Source organism: Antedon mediterranea, chromosome 9 (assembly GCF_964355755.1).
Source record: "Antedon mediterranea chromosome 9, ecAntMedi1.1, whole genome shotgun sequence".
Classification (NCBI taxonomy): Eukaryota; Metazoa; Echinodermata; class Crinoidea; order Comatulida; family Antedonidae; genus Antedon; species Antedon mediterranea.
The window spans coordinates 17,189,971-17,216,687 of NC_092678.1; the positions used below are offsets into that span (position 1 = coordinate 17,189,971).

At 33.7% G+C, this 26,717-nt stretch overlaps 1 long non-coding RNA gene across 1 annotated transcript; it reads right to left on the reverse strand.

The window, feature by feature from the left end:
• Window positions 1–23,512: 23,512 nt before the first annotated feature.
• Window positions 23,513–25,501, reverse strand: LOC140059470 (uncharacterized). The gene is made up of 3 exons (XR_011847196.1): window positions 25,491–25,501; window positions 24,635–24,788; window positions 23,513–23,819 (listed from the first exon to the last, which is right to left on the reverse strand). It is a non-coding gene; the product is annotated as an uncharacterized lncRNA (long non-coding RNA).
• Window positions 25,502–26,717: the final 1,216 nt, after the last annotated feature.

A 26,717-nucleotide genomic window follows, 5' to 3' on the forward strand; every position in this document is an offset into this window, starting at 1 on the left:
AACTTTAAGAACTTATCAGAAAAAAGGGAAACAAAATCCGCTTTCCAGCAATAATATTCAAATTAGTTTGAGAAAAACGAAATCTTATAACTTCAGAGACACTTTATAAATATGTACCGTATGTAACGATTTCATTTATTGAATTCCCTTTTATAAATTTGTATTCTAATTTTGTTACTTTTACTGCATTTCTCAGTTATATTTATCAAAAATGCAGTGCGACCACACACCGGTAGGGGATGGAATCGGCTTTTCAGTCATCGGTGCGTTTTCAATTATTATTATTATTATTATTATTTTATTGTTTTTGGGCATGATCCCATTGTATATGTTTGTTGTTAGTATTTGTATTCTTATGTGTATGAGCATATGCCACCGATTTAATTGTATATTCAATACATTATGTTATCATCTGGAACGGTGGAAGATTATTCGACTACTTATACACAGTATAGATGAGCTGTTTTCTATCCTGTCTTTATGGTCACACAAATATCCAATATATATAATATAAGAATGTGTACATAAATTAATTTAAATAAGCAACAGCTTTTTTATCGATTTACTTTATATATACCTGTATTATTAGGCCTAGGCTTACAACATGCAACCATGCTATTGGCAGAAAACCATGTTTGAAAAAAACAACATAGATGCCACTGCACTGGATATAGTTATAAATAAAACTACATTAACTAGCAGAATTAAGACAAATCTAAATTCCTTTTCAAAGTTACGTTTATGCTGTAGTAGTTGTATGAACTTGCTCAAATAAAAGGTACCAAAAAAATCAATTAGTTTACCTCCAAGATTATGTTTGCGTCGCAACCGGCAAAGCAATGGTTGTTTGATCTTGTTTTTAGTCGCGTGGACGCGACTCTATAGTTCACTATGTCGGTCGGTCGGTCTGTCTGTCGGTCCGGTATCACTATGCGTTTTAGCACGCGACTAATGGCTGTTGGCCTGGTTTACTGTACTTGCAATGCGAAAACCGGGCATATCGAGGATCTTGATAGTTAAACTTAACTTATACTAAAGTATTTTCACACTGAAATTGTTATTATAACCAGATAAATGTTACCAACATTTGAATGAATTACGGTAATTTAACCAACTAGATGGTACGCTTGCTTCGCTCGCGTACCATCTAGGTCGTGCCCACAGATGGTTCTCGAATAATTTCAGCGTTAAAAAACTGGCGATTTCAAATGTACGTACGTACTACAGGTCGTTTACAGGAACGAATAAATAGACACTGATTTATGTACTCAACTAAAATTATCACCCTGGGAATTACTTCCGAAATAGAAACTTGTCGCAAAATGAGACCAATTGTTTAAGTCAAATTTAAACAAACTTAATTTGTGTTTTGTATGTAACATTAGGGCGGAGGGATGGGGAAGAGGATGGATGTAAAGAGGAACAATTTTTAAATATATTTTTTATCCATTTAGTAACGAAATATTAATTGTTTTCATGTTTTACAAATATACCACTAAACGCAGTAAAACATTGCGATGTAATACTTTGTTGAAACTATCACCGTCCTAGTTGATTGAAATAGTACAGTACATGTAACGATACACTCACGACGACGTGTATGTTTATATAATGTAAAACAATTTGTGAAAACCACCTCTATTCGGGGAAAATCATAAATTCGATTTAATCGTCAATAAATATTAAATTATCTAACTCAACTTAATTAGTAGGCCTAATGGTTTTCAATTGTTTCTTAGAGCCAATTCATACTTAAGTTGGTTCCTACCCTACCCACCAAAGTTGTTCTGCGTTTAGGGCATGTGATGCACCGTAGGCCTATCCTCTTCTGGCTTTACAACGCTACTCATGCCAGTGAGGGAAGGGTGATGATGTGGGTGGTTTAACTGCAATAATAAAGATTTGTACATAATATACGGCGACTGAAAACGCTAGCTCATTATCCGTTTAAAAAAAAATTATATCCAACCTCTGCAGCACAGATTGAAAAAAAATGGATCGACTTTCTGTTATCTATATATAAATTATGGTTAATTCTGACATAGGCGAGCACAATGCAAAAACTTCGGTACAAATCTCCGCCTTGGATACCTACCTTATCTATCCGAGATGTACCGCGAAACGTAGATTTGATAACATTAGTGTGCACGCCGACGCTATTGTTCCATATTTATATCTTAGGAAGATATTATAAAGAGTTTTTTAACAACATTTATGATTTCAACATTGGATTTTCCTCTCAATTTCAATTCTTCCCGGTCAAAGTAATTTCCGGGTTTAAGATAAGTTCACCTTAGTTTCAAATATTTTCTCTCTTTTATACACAAGGGAGCAGTTAAAATAATAGATTTGACCCTAAAGGTGACTGGAAACAGGCACTTTCCATCAATCAATACAGCGTCCCTTTGGAAGACGAAAAAAAAAATGGCCATTAATCATAGCCATTTCAGTTTTTTGTTTATTTTAAAACATACCACACGTGTGTGAAGGTACAGTAGTTAAATAATAGGAATTATAGGCCCCTACTGCAAATTAATAAAGATCAAATTAAATATACGCCATAAAGAATCAGAATATATTGTGGGGAATAGTATTATAAAATTACATAGGGAGATTTGATAAGATATTTTTCGAGTGAAATCCCGATAGCTGAGTTTTATTGAGTAAGCTTGCAGGAATAACTGTAGGCTATCTTCCTGTGTCCCGTTAGGACCGAGATGTCTGCCCATGTTGCAAGCCGTAATGTCTTCTTTCTTGGGCCCACTCTGTCACGGCAGTTAGTTTCAAAAGATGATTAAATTAAATAATGTATTAATTATTAGGATGGTATTCATTTGAATAAACGCCTCTCCAATAAAACATCACTTTGAATAATAACCCCTCCCCCCACAACCCAACTATCTAATAAACGTCCATCCACATATTTATAATAACACAATTATACTATTTGTAGTAGAACAAATTAATAAAGATCAAATTAAATATACGCCATAAAGAATCAGAATATATTGTGAAGAATAGTATTAGAAAATTACATAGGGAGATTTGATAAGACATTTTTCGAGTGAAATCCCGATAGCTGAGTTTTATTGAGTAAACTTGCAGGAATAACTGTAGGCTATCTTCCTGTGTCCCGTTAGGACCGAGATGTCTGCCCATGTTGCAAGCCGTAATGTCTTCTTTCTTGGGCCCACTCTGTCACGGCAGTTAGTTTCAAAAGATGATTAAATTAAATAATGTATTAATAATTATTAGGATGGTATTCATTTGAATAAACGCCTCTCCAATAAAACATCACTTTGAATAATAACCCCCCCCCCCCCCTCCACAACCCAACTATCTAATAAACGTCCATCCATATATTTATAATAACACAATTATACTATTTGTAGTAGAATTCACCGCACTGTTATCTGCAATTTACCAAGCATTTGTTATTCTTTTTTACCACTTTTCATATCTATGAGAGGATTTCATTTGATTATAAATGTTACCATATTATTAGAACTAAAAAATTTAACATATATCCCTCGAATAAGCACCTCCCTCAAATTACCTCCGCCTCCCCAAAGGGCCCTACCAAACAATAAAAACTATACTTTAAAATGTTATTAATCATCTAAAACACTGTGAAACAAAGTAGTTTAGTTTTACGAATGTCAAGCATTTTCAATAATGGTAACCGACAGAAAATGTATAAGGAGAACATTATCATTCCGAGAACCATCGTCTACACTTCCTAGAGGGGGAGCGAGCGAAGCGAGCTCACCCTCTAGTGAGTATAATTTCGGTTATGAGTATACAGTACTTTCCTTTACGACGCCTGAGGGAATAGACACTTGTGGAACAGAGATTGGAATGTTCCATTCATCGCAAATCCATACATCTGAATAAACGTATATTAAATCTATAAAAAAGGTATTTTTTAAAGAAAATCGGCCTGTCTTCAACATTATGATGCTGTACTCGAGCTGTTCAACCGGTTTTCAGCCATTAAAAACAATTATCGTAAGAGGAGATAGGAAAATTAGAAGCATCCTCGTATTATCGTTTGCGGGTATTTTTCAAGACGGACATCCATTAGACAGTGTATACCACGATCGAAAAACACCCCTATTTGGGGCAAATCGTTGAACCTAAATTCGTTTTAATCGTCAATAACTAATTATCGAACTCAATTTAATTAGTAATCAGGGTTACATCAGGTGGTTAAAATCAGTACCGAAAGTACAAACCAACTTTATATACCATCGAGTAAACATTCTAGAAATAACGCGCGATTTACCGAATTTTGTTCTTACGTAAATGTATATATAGATAAGAAAAACCGTATTTATCGTAATACGAAGGAGACCTTTTATTGTACATTTAAAAACAATTTAATAATTGGAAAAATATGACAATAAACAAAGGAAAATCAAATAGATATTACTAAAACTGTATTCAGAATAAAAAAAGCTATCCTACGATACCAAACAGTAAAGTATTTGACAAAATTAAAATGTTGACCTCTTGACCTTTTTGGTCACGTGACTTATTTTATTGTTTAATAACTATGTAACTATGCATTTTTTGATATGGATGTAATGGAATAAAATGATCAGTATTACATTCCCTTTCCGATGATAACATGGTTGAAAAAGTTCAGTGTAGAATGTTGGCCATTTTGAAATACAAAATGGCGGCTGAAGGAGTGGTCGAAAAAAATGGCACCTAACTTTTTTGAATTCAGCAACTCAAGAATAACAACGTTAGCCAATAAAATCCATTTTGGCACAAATATCGAGCTGGAGCTGGTTTTTCTTACATATGTGACTGTACTAACTGTAGTTTAGCGCATCTGGCTGACCTGGTTTAATGTTTTTAATATCAAAGCATCAACAATTGCAGGGAAGATTAAGGACCATTAGGTAAACCCGATCGTTTAAATTTTATTTTCTGAATCATGTTATTCTGTATAAATATGTTTTAAATAAATGAAATAAACGTTTTAAATATTTATTCAATATTGCCGCGCGCCAACAACAAGGTTTATTTTTTTAAAAGTTTGTGCTTTCTTTTCGACAATAGAGGGCCTCCCATATAAACGGTGATGGTGACGCCCATGATACTTATAAAGGTATTTCAGTTCATGGAATGATTTTTGTAAATAAACAACAACAATTAATGTTTAGAGCTTTGTATGACTATCAAAGTAAAGATGGGAAGTCTATAAACTTTCAGGAAGGGCAACGGTTTTTGGTGGAAAGTTATGTCCGATAAGTCCGGTAAGGTAGGCGAATTATGTCACAAAAGATGATAGTCAGGTTCCTAATGTATAAAAATATGGGTTCCGTAGGATTTTAATGCCCAAAGTGAGATTTCACTTGATTTTACTTTATTATAGTGCTAGGATACCAAAAATGCTAGGGAAACAATTTTCACGATCCTGTAACCATGGTAACAGCCCAAGTTCAAAATGGCGACCAAATGGCCATATCTACATAACCCTTTGGTCTATTGGCAAGATATTGGTATCAAAATACTCGGAATATATATATTTATTTTTGTTGTAATGGAACATTTTTACTAAATGCAACCGGAAATACTATTTGCTGTACTATTGACCCTTGAACTTGCCTCGTACTGTTTCTTAAAAACGGCTCGTCATAAAAATAAAAATGGTCTCAAAATTGCTCAGGCCTTACATATTTATATTTATTGTAATGCAATATTTTGTTTAAAATGTCCGGAAGCAAAGTTATTGACCTTTGACATAGAGAATAGCTTACAAGGATTTTTATTCAGTAGTCTCTGATCATATCTCCATAACACTTTGGTCTATTGACAAGATAATGATATCAAAATACTCGGAATAAATATATTTATATTTGTTGTAATAGAACATTTTTTTACTAAATGCTATTTTTCTGCAATATTGACCCTTGAACTTGACTCGCACTGTATCTAAAAAACGGCAAAAAAACATTTCAAAACTCCCTTTTCTTGTTCGTTGCTCATGATCTTCCTTTTTATCTTATCATGTTTCCGTTCCATAAACAAATTAAACATCTTACCTTGAACTAATTTTAATTCAAATTAGCTTAAGTATCCGTATCCTTATCGCTCTTGGGCAGTACTCCAATCAAATTCGTTCCCATTTTTAAGAAGTAGTCTGAGCGGCTCGCTCATTTTGGACATGTTAGGGAGAAACTTTGCCAAATATGTCATCATTCCTAGGAATGTTTTGAGCTGCGCTTTATCTACAGGCTTCGGCATGTCTTTCAAGGCTCTAATTTGTTCTGGATTTGGTTTTAAACCTTCGCTGGTGATTAGATGCCCCACATATTCTACTTCGCTTCGGTTAATTTCTGACTTATCTCGATTTAATTTTAGGCCTGTCTGTCTCACACGGGCTAAGAACTCTTTGAGCCGTTCGAAATGTTGCTCGGTATCTTTTGCAGTAATTAAGAAATCATCGACTATTATATTAACAGGTACTCCTTCAAAACCTTCTATCATTGCCCGTTGCCATTCTTCCGCTATGGAGTTTATTCAGAATGGGGCTCTGTTAAATTTATACCGGCCCCAAGGAGTGTTGAAACACGTTAGTGGTGACGCCTTTTTTGTTAGTTTGAGCTGCCAATAGCCTGATGTGGCATCAAGTTTTGAGAAGATTTTAGCGTTTTGCATTGTAGCGGCAACCTCTTCCACGGTTTTCATTGGGTAATGTTGTCTTAATATGGCTTTATTCAATTCTCTAGGATCTAAACATATTCGAACTTTACCGTTCTTCTTCGCAACAGATGTGATTTGGCTGACCCACTCTGTGGGCTCAGTAACACGCTCTATTACCCCGAGTTTGGACATTCTTTCTAACTCCTCTTTTACTTTATCTTTGATTCTGTGCGGTATTTGACGTGGTGGGAGTTGCTTGGGCTGTATATACTTGTCTACCTTAATGTCGAATTCACAGTTCTTAAGACAGCCCAACCCTTCAAACAAATCTTTGTTTGCCTCTAGTAGTGACTCGATTTTAGCATTATAATTTACTTGTTCTTTCTCAATGGATTCTATCCGCTTAATTATGCCTAGTTGTTCACATGAGTCTAAACTAAGTATGGCCGAACAAGGCCCCTTTATAATTTGGAATGTTAGCATCTGCTCAACATTTGCTTTTGATACTTTAGTTTTCAAAAGCATTTGAATTTGGCCCATTGGTTTGACTATTTTGCCACCAAATCCCTTTAACCTATCCTGTTTCTTTATCAATTTTCGCTGAAATTCAGCATCAATTAAAGACATTACATCAGATGAGATTACATTAGCTTCAGAGCCAGTATCTATTTTAAAGAATACTGGAAACCCATGTTGTACCAGGCATTCCTGGAACCAACCTTTTGCGGCCCTCTCTCGTTCTAATTCCGATATTGTTATTTCTGTCATTTCAAACAGGTCGCAATTGTCGCCGTCTTCGTCGCTTTCCACTCTTAGTTCCTTCATCTGTTTCTCTATGCCCTTTGTTCTGCACGCCCGGCTGAAATGTCCCTTGCGGTTGCATGAGTTGCATTGCGCATCAATTGCGGGACACCTGACACCATCCTTGTGGTTGTTATAACCACACCGTCCACATTTGTTATGGTTCCCTGTAGTGGTAAACCTCTGCGATCGATGTTTGTTGTGATTGTATATTGATTCAGCAGCTTGAAAATTCTTACCGTGTGAGTTTGTATTTCGGAACGATTGTCCATGCTTTTGTGTTCTCTCATAATGCCTCTTGAATCTCGTTTCGTGGACCGTTTGCTCTTGGCTTTTCATGGACTGGGCTTCTTGAATGTCGTTCATTTGACGGGTTGTACACTCATGTGCTCGGATCATGATCAGGGCTTGGTCTACCGTCATGTTCTTGTCCTTTGCGATGAGTTTCCTTCTGGTGGTTTCATTGTGAACCCCGGCTATGATACAGTCTAGCAGCTGTTCCTCCTTGTTTGTATAATCGCAGTCTGCCAGTATGATTTTGGCTTTTGTGATGAAACTGTCAATAGCTTCTCCTTCCTTCTGTTTTAACGGTCGGAGTTGAAATCGTGCTACCCGGAGGTTTAATTTTGTGGTGACATATGCTTCAAATTTCTCCCAATGCTTATCCAGAGTTTCGTCCCCATCTGCCAGGTTCCAAGAATCTTTAATGTCACGTCCCGTTTCGCCTACCCAAAGTAGGAGGTAGCGTAGTTTGGTTTTGTCTGGCTTGTCAGCCAGTGGGCCCTCGAAGATCAGCGTCACTGTGCGCTTGAATTTTCTTAGTGCCTCCGGCAAATTCTGTGCCTTCCAATCTATCGTAGGTATTGGAATTCCTGTTAATTCCGCCATATTTGTGGTCACCAGTACTTACTTCACAGTTCCTGCACTTCTGACACCATGCAATGTCCGATATTATGTTTAATATTATGTGATTCATTAACAAAAATAAATACAATGGATACCTCGTTTTGCCGTGTGTACTGGAGTGCTTTATTCACCAACAAATACATGAATCCAAATCGGATAGAAAGAGCTGTATCATTATTCTACATGATCATGAATACAATACATTACACTATGACGTAATTTTAAGTCGAAATTGTTTAAAAGTTGGTAAAATTATTAGAAAAGGCTTCAAAAACATAAATCACGCGGAAAAAAGTATTTATTTAACGCGCGTAAAAATTTGCGCGGGTATGGGAATGTTTGACATGCTAAAAATGACAAAAAAACGCGTAGAAAGTTGATTAAAAATTAATTTTGCGCATTTAAAAATTTTAAATGCGCGCGCGCGTTACTTTGTGTAAAACACACATTTTTGTTTCAACAGAAAGTTAGCGCCTGATATAAATTAAACTTTTGCAAAGTTTCAATTTAAAATGTTATTTGGTTTTGGCCTATGTTAAATACGAGAAAATAGTTAAATCGCGCGTAAATCACGTTGCGCAACTCTAACGTCATTCACAATAGGATGTCCACAATTTCACGTAAATGCCCACATGTTGACAGTTCAAAAAGTACAGAAAAGCAATAAAACACATAGTGATATCGGACTGACAGACAGACCGACAGACCGACAGACAAACCGACAGACCGACTGACATAGTGAGCTATAGAGTCGAGTAGAAGAAAAACCGTTATTAATAACTCAACTAAAAATATCATTATAAGAAGTTTTATCCAATTTATAAATTTGTTTTTAAATCCAAATTGTTCTAGTGCATAGTAAACAAAGTCCCATCTTATTTTATCGAATGCTTTTTCAAAGTCTTTTTTTGGAATCAATGATATTACCCCACGCCTTTGTGAAATAGAAAGACTTCCTCTTTGAAAGGAGTATTTGAATGAATTTGTTAGGGTTTGGCTAATTTCAGTTGGTAGACCATCGGTTCCTGGCGTTTTATTGTTATCCATTTCATTTAGGGCCTCAAAATAATCTTTTTGGGAGAATGGGAGTTCACATTTTCTTTTATCTTCGTCACCAATTTTTTTTATTTTTAATTTGTTTAAGAAAGGCGTGTTGAAAGTCGTTATTTTCTTCAGATTTGTACAGTGTTTGGAAAAAAACTTTTTCTTTTTCATTTAATATTAGTTTTGGATCGGTTATTTCACCGTTTTCAGCAATAAGTTTTGTAATGTTTTTTTTTTATTATAATTTCCACGTTCTAAATTTTGGAAGTATTTTGTTTTTTATTTCACCATCCTCCACATATTTGGCTCTTGATCTAATCATAAAACCACTTGTTTTAAATTCATAAAGTTGTTCATTTTTTAAAATTTGAATTTGTTCGTTTACTGTTTGATTATTTTTATTGCAAAATTGCTCTTCTAAAATGTGTATTTCATTTTGTAATTTTTTAATGTTATGTTTATTTTACATTTTATTTTGTTTACTAGCAAATTTGATTGTGTTTCTTCTTTTGTTACATGTTGTCATTTCCCAAATAGTGTTAGGGTTATTTTCTGCACATTCTATCTTGGTGATTTTTATTGTTTCTATAACATCCTTTACGTAGTTGGGATCCTGTAATAAACTAGTGTCCAGCTTCCAAGGCCTCTTTTGTGTATTAATCCATTTTATATTTTATTTCATTTTATTGAAAGTGTTATTAATGAATGGTCAGTTTTAAAGCCTGATATAATTGCAGTGTCGTTTACGTGTGCCCATAGAGAATATGAGATAAGAAAATAGTCAATTCTACAAAATATTAGTGTGGAGTCATGATTTGAGTTCCATGTAAATAATTGTTTCTTTGGGTTCTCTACTCTCCAAATATCAATTAAATCTAATTTGTCTATAACTTGATTAATTTGTTCGGTGCATTTTGGATGCGTTTGTCCCTTGCCATGTTTTTTTTATCGACAGACGAATTCGAATGATAATAATGTTTTTTCCGAATTCCTCAATTTTGTCACATTAAAGTAAAAAAAGTTACTGTCATCATTATTGGGTCCGTAAATATTTGCAATGGTAAATAAATTTTCATTAATTGTTTGCAATGATTATTCTACCATTGTCATCCCGATAAACATTATCAAATTTGTATGTAGCATTCAGTTTAAAAAGTACACATACTCCGGCAGAACTGAATAATATGTTGTTTCCCCATTCTTTTTGCCATGTTGATTCTAATTCGCTTGTGCAGTGTGTTTCTTGTAGAAAATAAATGGAAAAGGGATGATCATGTAACCAATTAAAAACCGTCCGACGCTTAAACGAATTCCTTAGGCACCGTAAATCCAAACTACATATTTCTACATTTGCCAGCCAGAAAAGTTAGCAGAGCTTTCGGGCAACACTAGCCCTTCATCAGTGCAAGTGATATATATATATACAATTCATACATTAAGGTAGTGATAAACATATCTAATAAAGTACAAAAACATGGTATGGCTCTTGAAAAATAGGTAGCTATGCCTACATGGCTCGTCCTATTACCACTAAACAACAGCTCATCATGAGTAAGCATTGTTCCATAATAAGAGAAAAATTAAAAATATATGCATAGCCTACATATTTCCGGTACTTCACAAGTGAGCTTCATGTAATTATAATTAAGAAGGTCAATAATAACCTGTTTTGGTGTGGAATTTGAAATTAGATGCATCATTAATAACATTTACTGGATAAAGGAAAGATATTTGATTTGATTATTATTATTAACCAAAATAACCACTGTGTATTCGGCAATGCCTATCTGCCTGCCCTGCACGACGTTGAGTACCGGCATTATGTAGACAAGATTATTGTTATTCATGTACGCTATTTTATTGGTTCCTATTGGTTGATTGATAATTAGCAATACTAGAGGGTTTGCTCGGGCACCCTCTAGTGGGTGTACCCGAATGGTCCTCGAAAACATGGCCAAAGCCTCTGGCTTTCTCCAGTGTGTGACAGGGTGACATAAATTTGTACTCAAAAGTGTCACAATCCAAGAATGAATTAAAGTAAAGGCCTTCAATAATAGTTAAATTACTAAAACAAATTGTAGTTCACCTAAAGTAAATGCTTTTAATCAATATAATTGATCAGCTGAATATCTAAAACAAATTAATTGCTAGGCCTAGTTCACAATTCGTTGAACCACTAAAATATTTGTATTTATTATTGAATGTCGCCACCAACGGCCATTTTGCCGGAAGTGACGGACCCGGAAACCAGTTGAACAACAGCGCGAGTGTGTGAAAATAATCCTGTGATATTCACAAATTTCGATAAGTAACGCTAAATGTTGTCGTTGTAAAAAAAACAAGGCCATATAGATGGCTGGAGTCGCGTGCTCATTAGTGTTTACCGACCGACCAACCTACCAACTGACCGAAATTACATGTTTAAAAATGTTGAAATGTAAAAACATTTATATTTTTTAAATTTACACGTGCGTAGCCTGTCACTTTTGACGTGCTCGTATAACGTAATTTTGAGTTGAAAAGTAAGTCAAGAAAACAGAAATCGGGCAAATAGAGTGGGCAACAACATTTAACGCGCAGTGCGCGTGCAAAAATCTGCGCACTCATGGCAATTTTGTAAACGCTTAAAATTGCCTGAAACGTACGCTTATTTCATCGAAAATAAATTTTGAAAATTTTAAGTGCGCGTACGCATGCGTTACATGCGCTACGCATGTAAATGTATTGCCATATGATGATTTATACACTGAAATTTATGAGTACCAAATTTGATTTAATTATGATTCATGGTTTTGAAGATATGATTACAAACGTGATTTCATTAAATCGTGCGTATACCGCGTAATTTTTTATTGCGCACCGTGAAAACATAACCACATCGATTCCTGGCCATAAGGAATAAACTGTGAAAAAATGACTTAGCTAGATTAAACTGATATGGCCAGGGGTGGACCTCAGATGATAGGTTATTTTGTCCTTTTTAGCTTTCGATTTTTCCATACTCAGTAGAGAGTTTTACTTTCAGTGTACAAATTATGTAAACTAGATGGTACGCTCACTTCGCTCGCGTACCATCTAGGTCGTGCCCACAGATGGTTCTCGAATACACAGTAATTTCAGCGTAACAATACTGGCGATTTCAAATGTACGTACCGCAGGACTATAGGCCTATACATTGTCGTTTACAGAAACAAATAAATAGACACGATGATTTATGTAGTCAACTAAAATTAGCACCTTTGGAATTACTTCCGAAGGAGAAACTTATCACAAAATGAGTCCAAGTTTTTGATTTGGACTCATTTAAAGAAACCCAATTTGTGTTTTGTATGTAACATTAGGGTTGAGGGATGGGAAAGCGGATAGGTACAAAGAGGAACAATTTTTAAATATATTCTTTATCCACTCAGTAACGAAATATTTTTTTAATGTTTTATAGGCCTATAAATAATATACCTCTAAATACAGTAAAACATTTGCGATTTAATACTTTTTTTATTTTTTTTATTTATTTATTTCTTTTAAATATTCATTGTACACTAATTTTCCCCGTGTATGGCAAGAGATTCCTAATTATATTAGAGAACATTCTTTATTTAGTTTAGTTAAAACTGTCACTGTCATAATCGATTGAAATATTAAAGTACCATGTCACGATACACCACTACGACGTTTATATTTGGTAATTATTAATTAATACAAACGTTGAGAAAGAACTGTCAGTATAAAGTTTATTTGTATATAATAATGTGTTTATATATCTAACAGTAGAGCCTATCCACAATCTCGCAAGTTTATTCTCAAAGGGCCCATATATTTACCTACCGTATGTGTTAAACCAAGGGCTCATAAATTTACCTACAGTACTTGTGTTAAACCGGTTTTCAGCTATTAACAACAATTATCGTAGGAGGAGATAGGAAAATGCGAAGCCTCCTCGCATTTTTGTGGCGGGTATTTTTCAAGATGGACATCCTTTATACAGTGTATACCACGGTCGGAAAACACCCCTATTTGGGGCAAATCTTGGAACCTAAATTCGTTTTAACCGTCAATAACTTATTATCTAACTTAATTTAATTAGTAAACAGGGTTACATCAGGTGGTTAAAATCAGTACCAAAAGTACGAACCAACTTTATATACCATCGAGTAAAAATTATAGAAGTAAGGCGCGATTTACCGAATTTTGCCCTTACATAAATTTATATATAGATACGGCACTGATTTAGTTGTTTTTGAATGGAGCGCTAAAACAATGTGATGATTTGTGTGTAAATTTTAGAAGCTACAAGTATACACGTCTTTACTGCATCGTAGCTTACCGCCCTCTCAACCACTATTAAAAAAACTATTTTTTAATAATATACAAAAAATGAAATTAATACCATCCCATTAATTACCGGTATGTACGGAGAAAGCTCGAGCGGCAATCGAGGGTTACTTTTGCCAACAAGACGAAGGGCGAAACAAATAAAAACGCAGCGTGAAACATCTGAAATTATATACAATTTGCTACAAAATGAAAAGACAGAATATATTATATATAACTATAACAAGCAGTAACCCGTGCTCCGCACGGTCTTTAAACAGCTTTGAAAAACAGCGCACTTTGATAAAGGTACTTTGACAAATTATTAAAATAAAAACAAATTGTATCAAGAATAAAATTCGGAACTACTGTATTTAAGGCCATTGGTTTGTAATACGCTATTCCTTCACTTCAATATATGTAGGCTGAAAATTTAAGCAATAGTACAGTGGATATGGAACTTTGACTTTACTTTTGACTGTAAAATAAAAAACGCTTATGAAAAATTGTGCTGTGTAAATTATTTTGGGTGTTTTTCGTGGTGTATTAATTATTTGATACGTAGAGAAAAAAAAAGTGGATAAAAATCGAATGAAAAACACATTGCTGCCGAAACACGAATTAAGTTTATTTATTTATATTTTATTTTTATTTCACTGGTTTTGATATTTTGCAATTTTTTTGTAAGGGAGATTTGTTACGTACTTGCTACTTTTGTAATTAAAGTGTGGTCTACCAGAAACCAGTGCTCCGCACGGTTTGCCTGCCTTAATAATTATTCGCATGGCATGATTATTAAGTATAATAAAAGCGTACTTTTCACGGCCACAATATTTCTTTTTGTACATAAGTTGGGGGACACCTCACAAAATAAACATGGATATTCATTAATAATGTCCATAAGCTACGTCAGAAATGAGCTAACAATTCGCTAATACAAAGGTTTTCTGTCGAGCCGTCTGTATAGTCGAGTGGATTAGGCTATGGACTTTACATGTCGATGTAGGCCTATGGGGTTCTTTTTACTTTATAGTGAGAGAGTGATTATTTAGAGGGTTAGGTTTAGTTATATTTAGGAACTTAAGTAGTTCGGCTATCTTTCATATAAGGGGCCCCAACTTTTGTACGAAATAAAAATTTGCTTCCCGGCCCCTGACAAATTGTCAACAATTCAATTCGGAACTACTTAAGATTTTTTGTATACACGGAGTATACTACTATCACTTTGAAATATCTGTAAGCTACAAAATGAAAGCAATACTGGATTTGGGATGCGCCTCAGAAAATGACAACGTGCATGAGCGGGACAGACTTCTGTTAATCAGTCGGCAGAGATTAAAATTTTTTAATGACAAAATATGAATTGGTAAGTTATCGAATTAAGATGTGAAGTATTGGAATAATAACAGTGATTACGGACTCAACATAAAAAGTAGTCAAAATTAGATGATGCGCTCGGATATTTAGCGGATTGGATTCCTTTTATTTGTTTGTGTTTTTATTTACATTTTTGAAACAATGACACAAAACTATACACCCAACGCTATTTATTTGTTTTCTGGAAACACGGCACCTAGGCTATTTGGATTCGTTTTATTTGTGTGGTTTTTTTTTTGTTCATTTACATTTTTTTCATGGGTTTTTTTTTTCTATTTTGTTGTGTGCATTTGTTCGTATCTTTTTTGCTAGTTTTATAATTACATTGTGGTTTAGTTTTGATTTTTAGCTTTTAACGGTTATACCTAATTAGTACACATGTCGCGGATTGAACTCGAACCTACTAAGCATTGATATCAATGGTCACGGCGTTTTCCTCACTGAGCCAAACCGTGATTTACAAAATACATTCTGTTCCAAGGATAATTCATTAAAATTTCAACGGCGCGATCATTCGATATCGGTTGACTAAAGACTGTTTATTTAACGGCCCGGAATGGTATTTGTAGATCCGGCCATGGCGGCCCCTTAATAAACATCAGTGTGTGCCAAATGTGATTACGTAGCTTTCAGTGGTTTTGGAGGAGATTACAAAAAAATGTAGTAGCATTATTAATAAATAAGATATAGATATTTCCAAAGGCTCGGACAGGTAAGAAGGGCCTTAAAAAAACTGAATTGCTATATGTTAGACCACATTTCCATAACTTTTCAAAATTCATCGAACCCTCTGCTAGTAGACCTAATTAATAGGAGCGGAGCCAAATCATTAGAAAAAAAAAACGTCCTAGTATTCTTGCAATGTCGTCACAGCTCCAGTTACAAACGGTGATACAAAGTGTCAATCATTTGACCAGTGAACAGCCCACTGGTATTTTAGTCTTTGAATCCGTCCGTAAAACACATTAATCACTCACATCAGTCATTTCGCTAATGGTTGCGTCTAATCATGCATTCTATTCTATTCAGTTACAATTAGAAAGTTGATCCATTGACCTATATTATTCAATATCTCTGCCATATTCTGTAACCGGCTGTCTGTCCCGTCGTACATCTCACCGCACGCAGTTTAGTATGTCTTCCCGAAAAGGGCATCAATATTATGTGTAGGCCTATTGGTCATTTGACAATAATTAAATACGAAATATTATAATATAATATAATATTATTTACATTTGACCACAGAGCCTCGATAGCCTATATCACCAAACAATATTATAGGACTAAAAGTACAACAAAAAAACGTTAACGATTTTATTTTCACAGCAATGATTTATTTCAATGAAATATTAATAAATGTTCACACAAAGTAAAGCTTGTGGTTCCCACAAGAGACGAAATGCAAGGAGGATAGGCCTATAGGTAGAAGCAAAGCAAGTGAGTTGACCAATCACACAAGCGACAGTAGAGTTCAAATAACCCATCGCTTGTAGGCTAATATTGATTACATTGTTAACTTTTAATACTGATTTTATGTAAATGCAATACTTTCAGCTTCTGCTGCTTTTTGTATATGTGTTTTTTATACCGAAAAAAAATAAAAGTACATAGGCTGGATGCAAGTGAGTTGACCAATCACAAAATACATCACTTGTGATTGGTCACTAACGTTGCGCTCTGTGCATTGCGTCTCTGTAGTGGAACCAAGCATAATGTACCAAGCATGCAGCAGTAATACTTTTTTTCACAGGATCTTCAATAAACTATACATTGATACGGTTATAACAATTAATCACAACATGATAAAGCAAACAAAGTTATAGATCGGGGTTGATGAAATATGTCATTATACCGGTAAGTGTTTAATTTGTCCATTATAATGTTGTTGTTGTGGACAGTAAAACACCAATATTTATTTACTTTTATTCAAAAACTTTCCAACAGGAACAATGTTCCCACTTACAGGTGATGTTATATACAAAATAAAATATATATGTATATACTCAAAAGCACATTACTCCCATGACGGTATAATTATAATGGACAGGTTCACCAACCCTATGGAAATTACATTATTACATTAAATCAAAAACTCTTGTATGGTATAGTGTTAACAATAAAATTCACAACAATTACATTAATATTTTTTAAAAGGCCAAATAAAATAAGTATTTAAGTTTTTTTAGTTTTTTTTTTCTAAGGAAAAATTAGATAAGAATAAAGGCGGCTTCTCTCATATAGTGGACCGACATGGCGTAAACGGCAAGTAAGTAGCCTACCGTAATGTTTGTCTATTCGTCAGTATTGGTCATATTATCCGATATATTTTGGTACCAAAAACGTTAAACGAACGATAGAGGTCATTGGTCAATTATCACTAAATTACTGAATTTCCACTATAATAATATATATCTCGTCAGTCAAACAAATCTTGAAGCAGATTCATGTTTATGTTCATGTTAACACATTCGTTATATGCATACAGTATTATCAACTAAGGTATTCACAATAATCCTTATTTAGCGATATATCATTATAGATGATAAGCACATATTCAGCGGCGCTTCACATACTGTAATAATATTATTTGAAATAAAAAGGTTTTAATTGATTTTTAAATTTTTAATTTATATAGATTATAGTAATCCACATTGTTAATGTTACTTGGCAAATTGCAATGGAAAATCAACGGAAAACGAGCGGTCAGCAAATATTTTCGCATAACATCCGTTGCACTGCCAAACCGACCCTCTAGAAAAAGAAGCCTAAACTATCTTTAAAAGAAGTCAGATAATCCCAGGGGGCTTTATATCGATTGTGGGCTTCTTTTCGAGATTACCTTTTCAAAATAAAGAGTGGTTTCTTTTTAATTTGTTATTTTGGGAGGTTGGCTACTTACGAGGTCGGCTAGCCTATATAGCTCTTGAAATTCGTTTTTCTTTAAAAAAGGAATTTCATCAGTGGGGATCGAGATAAAAAACAATTATAGTATTTGTTTTATATGGCCTATGAAATGTTCATAATAATAATAATAACTTTATCTTCATTTTAATGAAAAGCGATCATTAATTATAATAATATAGTATACTTTATCTATCAAATCTTACTTATAACTAATACAATATAACAACACTAATACAATTCACCAAACTACATCCATGTATAGGTATAATGAAATAAGCCAACATCAATTGAAATATAACACATCGTATCTGCCAAATCTTACATAAAACTAATACAATCCACCAAACTACATCGATAAATGTATAGATTATAAAATTAATGAAATAAGCCAACATCAATTGGAATAAATACTACATTTTATCTACTAAATCTTACAAAACAAATACAATCCACCAAACTACATCGATACATGTAAAAATGTTATTTTAATGAAAAAGCCAACATCAATTGTAACTAACATAGTACAGTATAAGTCAAATAAATTTTTTAATTTTTTTTTTATTGCTGCCTCAAAAAATATTATATAATAGTAACAATATCAGAAAGGTAGATAGGTATTGTAATAAATTTTAAATTTAAAAATGTTTAAAAAATTATGAATATATGTTTATACATACATTATAAATGAAATATATTAACTACTATTTTAGTAATGCATACACAAGTACAGAATATCAGAAATCAATGAATCATGTGTCTAAATGTGGCATTATTAGGCTAATTTGCTTTGAGAAAAACATTGATGCCATTGGCCTATACAAAAATCAAGGCAATTAGACCAAATATTGACATAAACAATTAATACTAATATTGGTAGGCATAAAATAATAGTGTATATAAACTTTCCTTAAATAATAACAGTATAGGGCCTTACCAATTTATTTAATACATAATATATGAACTATATTACACAAAAAAAGTATAAATGAATTTATAAGGACATGATGATTATCAAAAATAGTCAATATAATTAAATTTTAAACTCATTACCGGCATTATAAATAATATTTTAAAAAGATAAGAATGCAAGTAAATATCAGATTCATAGTCCTCATTATACACAATGATTTCCTACTATCACATATTAAAATATAAAACAATCATGTAGCCTTTAATGACCTTACATGGAGGTGTATTCAAATAAATTTAAATAAAAGGGTCATAATATGTCTTCGTCTCCAGTTCGTGGAAATTGAAGTTAGGATTCCATCATTTCAACAACAAAAAATATTCAAAATATCCTGTCAGTTTGCGTTCAAGACCTGCAACCTGCTTAGTTTTTAATACGAGTACTGCTTTCTATACACATAACTTTGATTTCTGCAACAAAAAAAAACAAACTCTGTAATAATGTACTTTAATTACTGTAATAATCTAGGTATAGATTATGTTAACCGGGCCAGTGAGAGGGCGATCGACTGTACTACCATAAGTCCTCTAGTAGTGTATACAACTTATTTCTTGTCTACAAAGTGTATAGTAGTATGCTAATAGTACTATTATTAGATTAGGTAGTTTGGGAGTAGTTTGGAGAGATACATTTATTTATAAAAGAGTACTGTATATATGGAACTATCTGTGTTAGCCGCCTTTGTATTTTTAGATATAATACCAATAGGTACTATGTATTGGGAAACAATTCAACAGTTATGAATAAAAAAAGTCCTATGTACTCTGTATGTTGGAGGAAATAAGCATAAGAGCAAAGAAAGCCTTGACCACAGGGTGTAAGTCACTATTTTGAATCAGTAGTATGACTTCTTAAGAAGTAATTTAAAAATTATCATTGTATGATCAAAAAGAAATATTATAATATCTAACTTTCTCCATTATATAAATATATTATTTTATCCAAGGGGTTGCAAACACAAGTGTTCACATGTCTTGTTATTGCACCTTTGTCCTGTCTTTATGTTGTCTGTAATGTCACTGCACTAACGGGTGACCGGTAAACGAGCTTCGCTCTTACGGTTATCCATCCATATAAGTTGTTCATCTCTTATGTTCAGAAATTGAAATGGTAAATAAACTGAAACTGTGCTTATGTGGTACAGGTTTACGAGCCAGGAATGATGGTAGTGCCAGTATACCGTGTAGTTTAGCCTCAAGGCAATACCATGTACCGTAGCTGGAGTAGCTTGGACAAATACAGTAGAGATTTATGAGACTTGGTGTGTGATGATTCAGTATGATAAATTTGTGCTGTGAAAGACAAAATTGTAAAATTGGGAAGAAAATATTGTAAAATATAACAAGGAAATTATACTATAGTATAATTAAGGGGTAACCGTATAATACATAATTAATAGTAATAAAGGCAATGGCAATTACTTATATTATGTATACATTACAATATTACAAATAAATTCATATATTATTTTATTATAAGGAAATCTGTTTTAGAATGAGAAAAAGCCGTCCCAACACAGATTTGAACCCAGCTATCAATAAAGCTATAAAACAAAATAGACCATATTGTAGCCGGACTGGGTAGCGTATACTTACTTGAGGCCTAGGCATAGTACGATTAGCTAGAAGGATACAGGTCAACCCGTACCCATGCCATGCCAACATGCTCGTACCCAAAATTTGGTTTACATATATCCAACATTTTGGCTTACTCGTACCCATCATGGGCTGCCTAGTAGTAGTAGTAGTAGTAGCCTAGCCTAAGACAGCAGGCCCAGCCCTAGCCTACTACAACTTAAGTCTAGGCCTAGCCTAGTACTAGTAGGCCTCTCTAGGCCTAGCCTAGGCCCTAGTAGTTAACATCATACATACGCCCTAGAGCCTATAAGTAGTAGCTACCTACTACTCACTAGCTAGGCCTAGGTAGTAGCAGTAGTAGTTATTGTAGTAGTATTATTGTATTGTAGTATTAGTTGTAGCTGTCCGGTGATCCTTGGTCACTTGTCTAGATCCCCTAGTAGGCCTAGGCTAGGCCTAGTACGTAGTTATTCTTCAACAGTCACACAATTCAGATTCTGCCGGCCGCTGATTGCTAGTGAACAGGGGGAGGGAGAGAAAGAGTTAGAAGAACTGAAATAAGCCGTGACGTATAATAAACATCATACAAAATAATAATATAACTAACGAATCCGTATAATATAATAATGTTGTATGTTATAAAGTAAAGTAAATGCGTTTAATATAATACAATTATATTATAATATAATGTATTTTATTAATAATATAATATTAAATGTTCATAATATAATGCTAAAACCAAATAATATAATACAAAAAGTCAATAATTTGTTACATTTTTCACATAATATATTAGAAATAGATATAATATAATGCTAAAACCAAGTAATATAATGCAAAACGTATAATTCATTCCAATACAATATATAATATAATAAAAAAATGATATAATAATATAATATTTTGAATACTTCAGACAGCTGAGGCTTGCCATAAACATCAATTGAAATATATACTACATTTTATCTACAGTACCAAATCTTACATAAAACTAATACAATCCACCAAACTACATCGATGAATGTATAGGTTATATTAATGAAATAAGCCAACATCAATTGAAATATAACAACATCGTATCTACCAAATCTTACATAAAACTAATACAATCCACCAAACTACATCGATGAATGTATAGGTTATATTAATGAAATAAGCCAACATCAATTGAAATATAACAACATCGTATCTACCAAATCTTACATAAAACTAATACAATCCACCAAACTACATCGATGAATGTATAGGTTATATTAATGAAATAAGCCAACATCAATTGAAATATAACAACATCGTATCTACCAAATCTTACATAAAACTAATACAATCCACCAAACTACATCGATAAATGTATAGGTTATATTAATGAAATAAACATCAATTCTTACATAAAACTAATACAATCCACCAAACTACATCGATAAATGTATAGGTTATATTAATTTAAAAAGCCAACATCAATTTACACAAAACTCAATCTTATCAACCAAATCTTACATAAAACTAACACAATCCACCGAACTACTGTAAATCGATAAATGTAAATGGTTATGTTAATGAAAAAGCCAACATATACACAGAAATAAAACCACATCTTATCTACCAAATCCACCCAACTACACTGTAAATCAATAAAGCCCCTTTCTCACAGAGTTGTGTGCCAGGAATATTGCGGGAATATACCATTACCATGCCGGTATGGTTTTCTGTGAGAACGGGTCGTCTTGGCATCATGCCGGCACCATGCCGGCATCGACATGACCTGCTTTAGACCTAGTAATATTCTAGGGATATTCCCCGCAATGCCAGACGGGCATTCTGTGAGAACGTATTGCCGTTATATTCCGGGGTTCCCCCCGTCGAGGCTTTGACACCTTGCGCAGTCAAGTGTATCACTTTGGCGCCTATTCAATTCAATTAACAATAATAATGTCGAACTGGAGGGATAATGAGATAAGAGAGCTGCTTAAAATAAGGGGACAAGAAGAAATTTGTAGCATAATCTATATAGGCCGCTAGGGTAGGCCAGCATTAGCTCTTTGTTTGTTGGTGCCTGACCTTTCGTCGCCTTGTAAATTGTAGGCCTACAGCCTTCTAAGGTGTTTTACAGATTGCCGATGACGGCAAATTAATTGCTATACCTGTATAATATATGCACAATATACTGTACATAGCATGTATTGCATAAATATGCTATAAAGGAAGATAATAATCTGTAACTTAACATTCGCCGCCATATCATCGCTAGACAAAAATAATAACAATAAAGGGCGCCCTCAATAATTATTTTGTCAGAGACTTTTTATTGGCCGAATATGCCCGACTCCTTTCTCACAGAAAGCCGGTATATACCGGTTATATTTCCGGCACGATAGTCCGATGAGAATGGGTATATGCCGGTAACGATACCGGCACGACGCCAGCACTGTACCGGTATATTGCAGGCACATCTGTGAGAAAGGGGCTTAAGTGTAACCGTATAACTTTAAAGGCCAGGTGTGGGAAAAACAGTTCTATTGATCATACATTCCAATAATTATCGATCTATAGATTCCCCTGTTTTCATACTTTTTGGGATTTTATTTGTGTTACACAAGCGAGTTGAAAATAAGCACTTTCTTATCAGAATCTTTATTTGCAGATAGTTCTAGTTCATGACTTTTCCGTTACATAAGTCAGGCCTATAAATACAGTTAATTATTTCTCAAAATATAAAGTATGTTATTTATTTGTAGTAAGTCGGATGTATGTATGGATATACGGATCGGATAGAAACAGAAATATGGAATTAAAGTCCGCAATATTGAATATTGTTTTTGTGCAGAATTACATGAAGTACCATTTGGAAAAAATAATTATTTTGGAATAAATTGATTGTTGAGATAATTAAGGGTTGTAAGGTCATTAATATATTGATATGAAAACACGATCATGCATTCCATTTTGCCAAAGTAGTAGACAAGAAATCCAAAATGCAATAAAAAAAAAATATTTAGAAAACAATAAACAATGAACACGATTACATTATTAGTCTTCGTCTGGAAATTTCAGAGGAAACCTTGTTTTTAATTTTTACAAGTTGTACACAAAGCCTTATCGACAAACAGTGTATTTCGGCGAAAATTACCATGGAAAGCAGAGCGTATGTCTGCCACTTCCGCTAACCAGAAGCCGATAGCCAAGACGAAAGTATCCGTGGCCATCTTGGTTGTAACATTGTTAACGGAATATATGCTTTATCGCTTCTCAGTTCAGAAATCAGGAGCCATGGTCTGCAGAAGAAAAAAAACGTAAACACAATTATTAAAAATGGAAAGAAAATTAGGAATCATAATTTTTACCGATTTCTGTTGTTGTTTCCGATAATCATAATGCGTTTCTGTTCAGAAACGGGGTAGTGGGATAATCCTTAGAAAATGATAGGCCTCGTTTGGGATTTGTACAATTGTCTACATGTTCACATGCAAACAGGTAAGAGCCAAGCCGGACCTTCCCACTGAGCATTTACACGTCACGCGAAAAGATTTGCCCGAAGCTAGACACAGTTCTATCGATTTCGCGCGTTGCAAATTCACCGCTTTAACTGAAAATCCACTGACGTTCAACACAGGCATGTGAACGGTGAGAGGGAGGACAATTGACCTCCCAAAACTTAAATCATGGGATGACAAATAAAAATAGCATTTTAAAGAGATTTCTTTTCAATAACATATTCTTATAACTCCTTTCGCTCAGCAATACAAACATGATAATATAATAATAACAGCCAGACCGAAACAATGCGCTTGTCACGAGAAAGGGATTCTGTAAAATGCTTCTGAATTTGTAAAACTTAATGGAATATGTATTTAAGAATGTCCTTTTACCCGTCACATTAATAACTGCTTAAAAAATATAAAAACTGAAAAAAACCACAATTTTTGATTGTCTATAATATACAGAGAATATATAGAGAACGTGTAAAGTGTACAGCAGAATGAAATAAATGACAAAAAAAGGAAGAATAAAATATTACTTAGTTTAGTGGATTGTCAGTGTTAAGGTAAGATAACACAGTGCTGTGTATTCATATACTACTGTACATTACCGTAAAATCTTCAGTGCTTCTTGTCGAATCCATCGGACACATCAACTCTCGGAATTTTCCCTTTAATATTTCTTTACATGCTGCAAGGGTAACTCTCGGCTCGCAGACTTCAATTTTATAAACAAGGCAGCAAATTCGGCGATGATCCGATTTCCTATTTTTGAATAAAGAATGAATAAATAAAAACATGATAGTTATTCACTTTGACCATGGATCAAGAAAAAATAATAATTTTCCTGAACAAACTGTAATTTATAGCCAAAAATTCAGATTGGCGTTTATGTTTTATAACTGAAATTATTTGTTTTTTTTCCTTATATTTTTAGTAGTAAACTTTATTAAAACTACAAATGACCTATTCATTTTTTATGTTTTTTTGTACAATACACATGTTGTCGAAATATCTTGCTATATCGACATAGTAATTCGATAATGCTGTCTTACCTGAATATACGTTCGTACTTTTAAGTCGATTAATTTGATTAGATTTAAGTTATCTTATATCTTATGCGAAATTCATGTTACGAATGAGAGTACGTTTATTGTAAATACATAATATAAAAATAACGCTTAAAAGAGAACGACGTTTCGACTCCATCATGGGGTCATTATCAAGTCCATTGATAATGACCCCATGATGGAGTCGAAACGTCGTTCTCTTTTAAGCGTTATTTTTATATTATGAAATTCATGTTTTTAAGTTAATTTGATTAAAGTATGTGACCATCGGATCAATAATCAATACCAATGTAAACTTTACACCGACGTGTAGGTTCTGTTTTTTTTTTATATTAATTGTATATATTGCACACTTTTGACGATGATCTTAGCTATAAAAAACCAGGTGAATACTTACAATTCGTTTATGTTGATCAAGTTTTCAAAAGTACTATCTCTGTAATTTTTTAATTCGTTGCCTTGTATCAAACTGCAAAAAAAAATATTTTAAAATAAAAATGAGTGAAAGATTCAGTGGTATTAGGTCATGAAGACATTTCTCATTCTTATGTCTTTAGTGGTTTACCCTGTACGTTACTAACTTGGACGTAACGCACGGACGCTGTAAGTAAATTGACAAATCACGACATAAAAATAGGTCATCCGAACTGTTTCTTGTGATTGGTCAACTCATTTGCGTTTTGCCTACGTCATTGCGTTGCGTCCAAGTGGACACCTAGATCTGAATTAGGCCCTACAGTAGTACATTTTATCCAGCAATTGAGTGTTTGCTACTCGGCAAGGTAAGGCATACTTCTTGTTTTCATTTTTTTCGTCTGTTCATTTTAGATATTATATCTAAGCCTATATATATTAATATTATAATTTAAGCTAATTTCATTACAAAACAGACATATTTAACTAAACGTTATGACGTCATACTGTTATTTAAATATGCTAATAATTATACTTATAACATTTATATATATCCGTGCTATCACTTAGAATATATTATGAGGCTTCAAGTGGTAAATGGCGGTCATTTTGAATGTATGTTAATTAACCCAATTTCTTTTTGGTAAACTTCAGATATGATGTTCATTTGGACCATATAAAGCAATTTGTTCTAATGTTGACTTATCTTTACTGGACAAAGATACAATGACCTCATGGCAATGTTTTAAAGACGCCGTTGTGTGCCCATATGCGGGTTCATGTCTATGACCAGGGGACACTGTGTTAAATATTGCAAACATCATATTTGAAAAAGAAAGCAATGTTTAGTGAGAGAAAAGAAACTGCATGTGTTGTGTATTGCTTTTAGACATAAACAGGTACCACAGTACGAGAATTGCAGGGTGTCCAACGGACGAGTACCATGTATGTATATCGAAAACAAAGCTATTATAAAATGTATTTTACAGACTATGTCTACGACACATAATCTGTTGTATGACAAGAATTAATGAATAAGTCCGATAATTGTACAGAGCATCAAACAACTACATGCAGATTATTAAACATTTTGACAAACATAGCGTTTCATACGTATGGTACGTGTACACACTATATAGAAAACATCGAAACGCGACAACAGAAAAAAAGACAATAACAGAGACTTGGGACAAGTCTATAGAGTATTAAC